Here is a 9,238-nt window from a genome sequence, read left to right as displayed (position 1 = left end):
CGATGATATTATTGAAGTGCTATGCAAGTTTGAACAAATATTTTCTCCAGCTTTCTTCACAAGCATGATCCATGTCATGATTCACTTGTCAGAAGAAGCACTTCTAACCAGACCCGTCAACTATCGATGGATGTATCTGATAGAAAGGTATTGAATTGCCGTAAATGTACAAAATAGTTTGTGATGTATGTACGATTTGACTAATTTTACGCGTTATTTTGTTTATTGATGCAGACTACTAGGTGAATTAAAAAAAAATGTACATAATAGGGCAAAGCCCGAGGGATCAATCATGGAGGCATGAGTCGCATTTGAGTCGCTTACATTTTGTGCAATATACCTACAAGACGTTGAGATTACATTCAATCGATAAGAATGCAATAATGATAATGGTGCGGAAAGTGAAAAACTTTTTGTTTTTGCCCAAATTGCACGACCTTTTGGCGAGCCAATCAGAGGGGAGTTGTTTAACAAAATGGACATGGAGGTAGCACATTAGTTTGTACTTTACAATTGTGATGAGACAATTACCTACCTAGATGCGCATGAAGAGTTGATGAAGCGGGAACATCCTTCACATTTATATGCCAAGAAGCACCGTGAATTGTTTCCTCGTTGGTTTTGTAACAATATAAGTTGTTTGTGTTTTGGGTTATTTGCATAATTGTAAATGGTAAACTAACACATCAAATTTTTATCATTAATTTAGGGGAAGAAATTAAAGGACATGAATTTGCCTGCTTAGACTTAAGAATTGTACAACTTGGCTATTAGGCCCTTAAGGGAAAAATTGTACTCTGGTTGTCACGTAAACGACATCAAGTTTTTGGTAGCTGATCGCGATGACAAGTTGTGCACGCAAAATAGTGGGGTACATGTCCTGAGTGTCGGCGGCATTGTAGATATTGATTTCTATGGAAAACTTACAAGTGTTGTGCAATTGCTTTACAAATACCGTTGTCAAGTTATCATGTTTAAGTGTCGTTGGTTTGATACAAACCTATGTAGGGTTAGAGGTGTTAAGCAAGACGATGGTTTGTTATCGGTCAACACTAACAGATGTTGGTAGAACAATGACCCCTACTTTTTGGCAACAATGGCCAAACAAATTTTCTATATAGACCCTAAGGGCGGGATGAAATGGAAAGTAGTTCAAAAGATTGAGCACAGAGGGCTGTATGATATTCAAAATTGAGATCCTGCTAACGATGACGATTATGGTGACGTTGCTGACCAACAACTGAAGACTTCAACGGAACTTGGTGCAGATACATTGCTAGATATGACTAATGTATAAGAACCGTATCAGGTAACTGAATCTTGAAATTGAAATATCGATAGACTCCATTATGATTGACCTCGAGGATCTATCGCGATACAATGCACCTGAGTGCGTGAACGACGATGTTGACATGCCTATAGACAAGGAAGAATGGGAGTCTGAATCTGATGAAAGTGAAGATATTTATTCTAGTTTAGATGAGGATTAATGAAAACTTGTGATGTAAATGTAGTGATATTTACTGAATGGTATTAATTTTGTATACAAACTAAAGTTTCCTTTAATTTGTAAAAACTTAATTAAATAAAAAAATATTTATTTATTTAAATGAAAAATAAATTATTATGCGCAACGATGTTTTGGAAATGTTTGTCATGCAAATATTTTAAAAAAATTGTTTTTAATTTAAAAATTGGACGCACGATGAAAATTAGAACACCCACGTCGTGCAAACATATAAAAATTTGATTTTTTGACGAAAATTGGGCACATTTTTATTTTGTTGAAAATTAGAACACTCTTCTCTCTCTCTCTCTCTCTCATTCTTTGCGAAGCTCACAGACTATATCTCTCTCATTCTCTGCGAAGCTTACTCTTCTCACTCTCTCTCGATTCTCTCTAAATCTCACTCTCCTCTCTCTCTCTCTCTTAATCTCTCTCTCTCTCTCTCTCTCTCTCGATTCTCTCCATCTCTCACTCTCATCACTCACTATCTCAGTCTCTCCCTCTCTCGCTCTTTCTCTCTCTGTTTCTCTGTCTCTCTGTCACTCTCTCCTTTGCACCTAACATCCGCCACCACACTCCAACACCACACCATCTCACCGCCACCACAACATTACTAGGTAAGCACCCAGTATGCCTCAATTCACTCTCCCTTACTTCAATTATTTATTAGTGCAATTTTTCATTTTTTTCTGTTGAATTGTTTTAATTGGGAATCTTAGGTTAGGGTTTTTGAATTGAGAATATTGGGTTATGGTTTTTGAATTGAGATTATTGGGTTATGGTTTTTGAATTGGGAATCCGGGATTTGTATTTTTTTTTCCATTTTTTTGGTTATAAACAAAATCGGGTATTGAATTGGGAATCAAATAGGGGTTTCGAATTGGGATTACCTAATGTGAAGGAGAGGAAGTCCCAGCAAATTCCATTAACAAAACTGGGTATTATACATTAAGAAATTTGGAAATTTTGCTTTGAATACTACTATCATAGATCAAGCTCATTAAGAAAAATGGGTATTTTTTACTGAGGCTGGGGTACTGGTTTTAAGAAAATATGGAAAAAGAGTTAATATGGTCGTGAGTTCATTTTTTCTTAGCTCATTCAAACTTGATATGTGTTCTTCCTAGGATTGTAAATTGTGTCGATGTCCCTGGTTCCAATCTATTCAACTTAAACTTGAATGTTGAGTAATGCCTTATCATTTGTAAAAATGATTGGGGATTTTTTGGGGTACTCCATGAAAGTGCAAGCTTTCGTTTATAGAAATTTGTAGAAGGAGGGAGGTTGGGAGTGCCCACACCTCTTGAATTATAAAAATTTCGATATGTTTTATACTTGAGTTCTACAGAAGTTAGATTCCATGAGAGTGCCTTTATTTTGGCATGAGTTTGGATAAAAAGAAAGATTGAGGGATTTAACATTGCTCCAATTACTAGCTTTCAACTTTCTTTCCAAAGCAAACAGAGGGTCAAAAAAGAAAAGATTCTCCCATATATTAATTTCTTGACAGTTTTTTGCTTTATTATATAGGCAATCATACATACTCCTTTTCTCTCCATTATGTGTTCCTGGGTTTTGTTTCTTTTTCGGTGGTGATGATTGATTGCTGGGTATACAACTATTGGTGCAAAATTTCCTATGTTTTATACCTTAGTTTGCTTCATTTGATTTTATACCATAGTTTTCAACCTCTGCAATTGTATGAACAATTTTCTTCTGTATGTAATGCTGCAATGTAGATCTTGGTATTACTATTATATACTATTTCTCATTCCCATTTCCCACCACTATATAGCTATAAATCATGCCTCCAACACTCTAGATTATGCGATGAAACCATGCAACCTATAGCTAATACCCATATTTTTGCTATTTTCCTAATTGTTTCCCTACACCAACCATATATGCTATTGCCTCGAATGCTTTGCCCTAGCTGTATATCAAATAAGTTCACTAGATTTGGTGTTTTAGTTTGGTTTTGGATCTTTTTTTCCAAAAATAGATAAACTTAATTTATCTCTCTCTCTACACACACACACACACACACATATATATATATATATCATGGAAAATGTTATATATTTGACTATTATTTGTCTATTACTGATCTATTGGCAAATCAGCAACTTAGGATTCATTGCTCTTATATATATATATATATATATATATATAAATGATAAACATTTGATAGCTTTTATATGCAAAACATAAACAAAAAGGTGTTGGTGGATTATGTATATTATGTGCCATGTAATATACTCTAATAAATTGACTAGTCGAACTTAATTTCAAATTGTCGGGCAGCTAGTAGGGTCAATTAGACACCTTCTCAAGCAGGTAGTGCTACTGCCATCTCCCCACCTGATATGGGCATGACGGGTGTGTCTCCGGTTACGCCTTTTGATGTAACAGTGTCTCCGGCTCCTGCTTCATCGACTTCTTCGATGACACATCCTCTACTAAGCGCCCGGTGGACTGATCCATGGCCCCAAAGTTAGGAGGAGGCTAAGAAGGCTAGTGAGGCTTCCTTTGTCCATGGAGAGGGGTCCTAGACAAGTAATGCATCTTTCTCATAGTATTTTCAATTTAACAATTTGGAATTTAGATTATAATTGTTTTAAAGTCCCCAATTGGTATAAAGAGTTTGAATTGTTGGGTGGATGTGTTGTTTTTGTTGTTATATTGTATGTAGGTTTTAGGAAATGTTATAGTTTTAGGGGAGGTTTTGCCGAATTTTTGGTAGAAAATAGAATTTATTTCATGTTTGCTTTGTTTATTTTGTAGTTCAAAATAAATAAATAAATAAAAGGCCCATGCAAACTTCTGAAGACGTCATAAACCACTCGTACCACGACCGAGAAGATCACCATTACGTGGGATCCTTGACATCATGCGGCTGCAACAAAGGAGCAGCACAGTGCATTGGCCTGCAACATTGGCTTAGTTATCAGGAATCATTGCACGCTCCTGTGGAAGTCATGGAAAGTTGTCCCACATGAAGTCAAGCAAGACGTTCTTCAAGAATTATCGGTAAGTATTTTCAACCTCAAATACTAAATTTTTATTAAAGTATACAAATATTATAAATTTTTAACTACTATTTATTTGTTGAGTTTTGCAGCATCACTATGAGCTTATGAACCTCGATGACAATCAAACCCAATACATCAACGAGATTTACACTGGTAGGTTCATTTAGTGGAAGAACGACCTCCACAAGCATTATGAGAAATATGACGGTGCGAAAGTCGCTCTAGCACTTGGGTGCCCTAAAGAGTTGGTGGACCGCCAGGATGAATACGAGTGGCTTTGCGGCCATTTTCAAGACAAGAAATACCTCATAAGTATAATATATATTTCAATAATATTTAATCAAAATTTTTATATTTTTAAATAATATTTTAATTTTTTCATTAATTTGTTATAAATATCTAAACTAATACTTTTTTTTTATTCAACAGAAAAAAGTGAAGGCAAACTCGATCAGTCGGTCGAAGAAGAAACTTCTTCACCGTTCCAGCTCACGACACTTCTCTTATAGGTTGGAGGAGCGATGTAAGGTAATCGTATATTTATTTTAAGTTTTGACTCTTTTACTCTCTATTACACAATTGGTAATCTATGTGTTAATATATTTTTTTTATTCAGAGGGAGTCAAAGTTTCCTAAGAATGACATGTTCAAAGAGGTATACGTTCGGCCTGGGAATGAGCTGGCAGAGTAGCTTAATTTAAGTTATTTCAATTTTTTAATATTCAATTAGTATTAATATTAATTGTATGTGTATTAAAATTAATTTGTTTGGTTTCATTTTTCTAGTCCTCCATGGTGGAGAAGGGCCAGACCGTTCTGGAGGAGGTGGCTTCGCACCTTCCCCTAGAGACCTTGATCGATGAGGTGTTTCCTCCTGAGGATGGGGGTTTTCAGATCATGACGGACACACTCGATTAGACCCTCGGTCATAGGCAGGGGAATGTTCACCGGGGGCTTGGGAAAACCCGCATTTAAGACCCATTTGCCTCCTTCTCCAGGCAAAGAACAAAAGAGGTCAAATCATTGACATCTGAAGTGGCGGACCCAAAAGGGCAGATTGCCGCCTAGTAGTCTCAGCTTGCGGCCCAAAGAAGTTTGATGAACCAAATTCGTCTTGCCCTTCAATTCTCTGGCATTCAGTTCCCCAATGTTAAACCAACTCCAGCTACGACCTCCCAGCCCTGCACCACAACAGCTACGACCTCCCAGCCCCCTCCCGCAGCAGCTACGACCTCCTAGCCCCCTACCACAGTAGCTACGACCTCCCAGCCCCCCAACGCAGCAGCAACACCATCAACAGTCGATTGTGACGTGGACGACTACATATTTTAGTTTTTTTTTTTATTATTTTCAAATTTTAAAATATTTCTTTCCATTGCATGTACATTTTAAATAATTTTTAATTCAATATTCTTGTTTAAATTTTTTTTTAGTTTCATTAAATTAATTTAAATTACACACAACAAAATTATCAACATTTAAAAGGAAAAAATAAATAAAAATTATTTAAAAATAATAATTTTATAATCTTATTGCGACGACCTCTATGTCTGTCGCGCAAGGATCACAGTGTCGAACCCCAGTTTCATCACCTAGAGTATCTTGCACAACGAACACCCATGCATCACTCTTTGTTTCGTGCAACGACCACCAATTCCGTCATGCGACATTCATTTCACGCGACGAAGGACTTTCCTCTGTTGCGCAATGTCTGACGTCACAAGCTTTGCGCGACGTCCTCTTCACCGCCCAATGTTTCCGGCGACCGTATTTGCCTTGGCGTGACAGTTGTTGCTTCGCCGCCCAAGTAGTTATGCTTAGTAGTGGTTTTGAAGTGAACGGGAACTAAAACTAGCCAAAAGCAAGGCATGACAAAGTCCAAAAACTAGCTTCAAAGTACCAAATTATACGATATGTACATCAAGAGCAATACATGTTTTATTAGTCTTGAATAATTTTCATAAGGTGGGCTCGGCATTAAACAAAAAGTTACTAGAAGGTACTTATTCATATATATTTTTCTCACGCCTACGACATGCACGTCGATTTGAATGCGACGGATTATGACCAAGTGAAGGTTGATGACATACGTCCCAGCTTCTCACGGTCTAGAGGTAGCTCTATAAAAAGGAACCATTTCCTTCATTTAGCATCGCAAAAGTTTCCTCTCGATCGACTTACATATAATTCCTTTCACGTATCCTCTTCTGATATACATAATATTCTCTCAGTCTTTGAAAGTTGAAGATATGGCTCCAGTTGCTGCTCAAACCATGGATGTAACGAGCATCAAATCACTTGCGGAATCACCCCCTCTTAGCCCTGTTCCTTCTGCTTATGCCTTCAACATAAACCCCAATGACGAAGCAAAGCCAAACGATCCCGAATTCACAATCCCCATATTTCATGTCTCTTCTCACTTCGGGATCTCCTAATCAACGGTTCAAAATAATCCACAACCTCATCAAAATTTGCCAAGAATGGGGCTTCTTCTTTGTAAGTAGTTTAACTAACTATTAACTATTTCAGTTATTTAGTTACGAGAAGTATTTGAGTGACAGTTTAGAGTTGCTTGTATGATAACGAAAAAAAAAAAGAAAAGATACTTGTCACATTTTCCATATCACATTTGTATCATTTCTCTAATAGAGATTGGACCCACTTGTGCCACTATTAGAGAGATGGAACAAATACAGTATGAAAAATGTGATAAGTATAGCATTACTTGAAAAAAAGAAAGCTAATTAATCATGATCACGATGCATTCATTGCAGGCAATTAACCAGGGAGTCCCAGGGAGTCTAATGAAGGCGATGATTGACGCTTGCCATGGATTTTTCAGCTTCCCAGATGAAGAGAAGGAGGAGTTTGTTAAAGTCCCACATCGGTGGTGGGAAAGGAAACCAAGGGGTTTAAATATGATTACTCCCACACCTGACGGATTGGGTAGGTGGTAAAGGTGAGGACAATATTGGTGTCGTTAGAGTGGGGCGGGCCCGTGCAAGCCAAAAATTTCAACATGGTATCAGAGCCCACGGTTGCGGGCCCGTGCAAGCCAACGAGCTTGTGTGCAAGCCAATGAGCTTGTCACCAAGGGGAAGGAAACAAGTCTGAGCTCTTAATATAGAGATGATTACTGAGTTCCAATTGAAAACAAGTGGGCCCAAAGTGAGCCGACCTCAGAGTTTCAATTACCGATGTGGATCTCCACGTGTGAACACTAAATGAGGTTACACGTGAGGGGGAGTGTTAAAGTCCCACATCGGTGGTGGGAAAGGAAACCAAGGGGTTTAAATATGATTACCCCACTCTAACTAATATCGAGGCCTTTGGTGATAAAACCCCACAGCTAAGGATTGTGTAGGTGGTTAAGTTAGGGACAATATCGGTGTCGTTAGAGTGGGACGGGCCCGGCGATCCAAAAATTCCAACATAAACTACCTACTAACTACTTCAGTTTATATATAAGAGAAATATTTGAGTGCGACGGTTGCTAGTGTTTGAGTTATTTGTAGCAATTAGATAAAGAAACAAAAAAGGCAAGCTAATTAATTAATCATGATCACGACGCTTGATTGCAGGAAATTAACCATGGATTTTTCAGCCTCCCAGACGAAGAGAAGGAGGAGTTCCAATCTGGAAATGGTGTGCTAGAGATGTTCAAATACGGAACCATCTACAATCTTGCATTAGACAAAGTCCTTCTCTAGAGGGACTTCTTCAAGGTGAGTGTACATCCCAAGTTCTACTCCCAGTAAGGTTTCAATGGAATTCAGCAAGAGAACAAGAGAAGTAGCATTGGAGATAACACGCACAATCTCCGAAAGTTTGGGATTGGAGCCCAACTACATTCATGATGCGATGAACATAGATCGCGGCCTACAAATGCTCGCCGCCAACTACTATCCGCCTTGCCCTCAGCCAGAACGCCTTGCCCTCAGCCAGAACATGCAGTTCGTATACCACATCACACTGATCATGGCCTTGACACTCTCCTCATCCAGAATGAGATGAATGGCCTCCAAGTTGAACACAATGGCAAGTGGCTCACCGTCAATCGCCCTGCCAACAGTTTCTTTGTCAACCTCGCTGACCAAATGCAAATTCTTACCAATGGCAAATACAAGAGTGTGATGCATCAGGCAACTGTGAACAACAAAGCTACGAGGATATCTATTGCCACACCACATGGACCATCTGTTGATACAATTATTGCACCGGCACCAGAGTTGTTGGAAAAAGAAGGCCAAGCTCCGAAATACATTGGAATGAATTATAAGGAGTATATCCAGCTTCAACAAATCGGCAAGAACTACATGCAATCCACCTTTGATCACATACTAGCCTAACTACGCTTTTTACACAGGCCCATGGTTTGGTCACACTTTAAACGATCTCAACCACATTGAGAGAGCTGAGGCTTCCTTTTGGTTTCTTTTTCTTCGAACTTTTTTGAGTCAAAACTTCTTTTGTTTTTTTTCAATGATCATGTCATATTCGGTGTTTGATGCGTTGTTAGCGCCAAACAGCTTTATAGTTCAATAATATCCAGTAAAACCTGAAAATTGTTGTCTTTTTAAAAAATAAAAAATCTGAAAATTTGTCCTTTGGAAAGAAATCTGCGAAGAAAACAAAAAATAAAAAACTAGCGGCCAGTTTCAAGTGAAGAAAAAAAGAAGATAGTGGTGTAAACATGAAT

The 9,238-nt window shown here is 38.0% G+C and overlaps 1 pseudogene; it reads left to right on the top strand.

Annotated features, from left to right (window-relative positions):
* Positions 1 to 6,788: 6,788 nt before the first annotated feature.
* On the top strand, positions 6,789 to 8,888 carry LOC137714800 (2-oxoglutarate-dependent dioxygenase 19-like; annotated as a pseudogene).
* Positions 8,889 to 9,238: the final 350 nt, after the last annotated feature.

Source organism: Pyrus communis, chromosome 14, assembly GCF_963583255.1.
Source record: "Pyrus communis chromosome 14, drPyrComm1.1, whole genome shotgun sequence".
NCBI lineage: Eukaryota > Viridiplantae > Streptophyta > Magnoliopsida > Rosales > Rosaceae > Pyrus > Pyrus communis.
The sequence above is the reverse complement of the archived record's forward strand: the minus strand, read 5'-3'. Positions and strand labels throughout refer to the sequence as shown.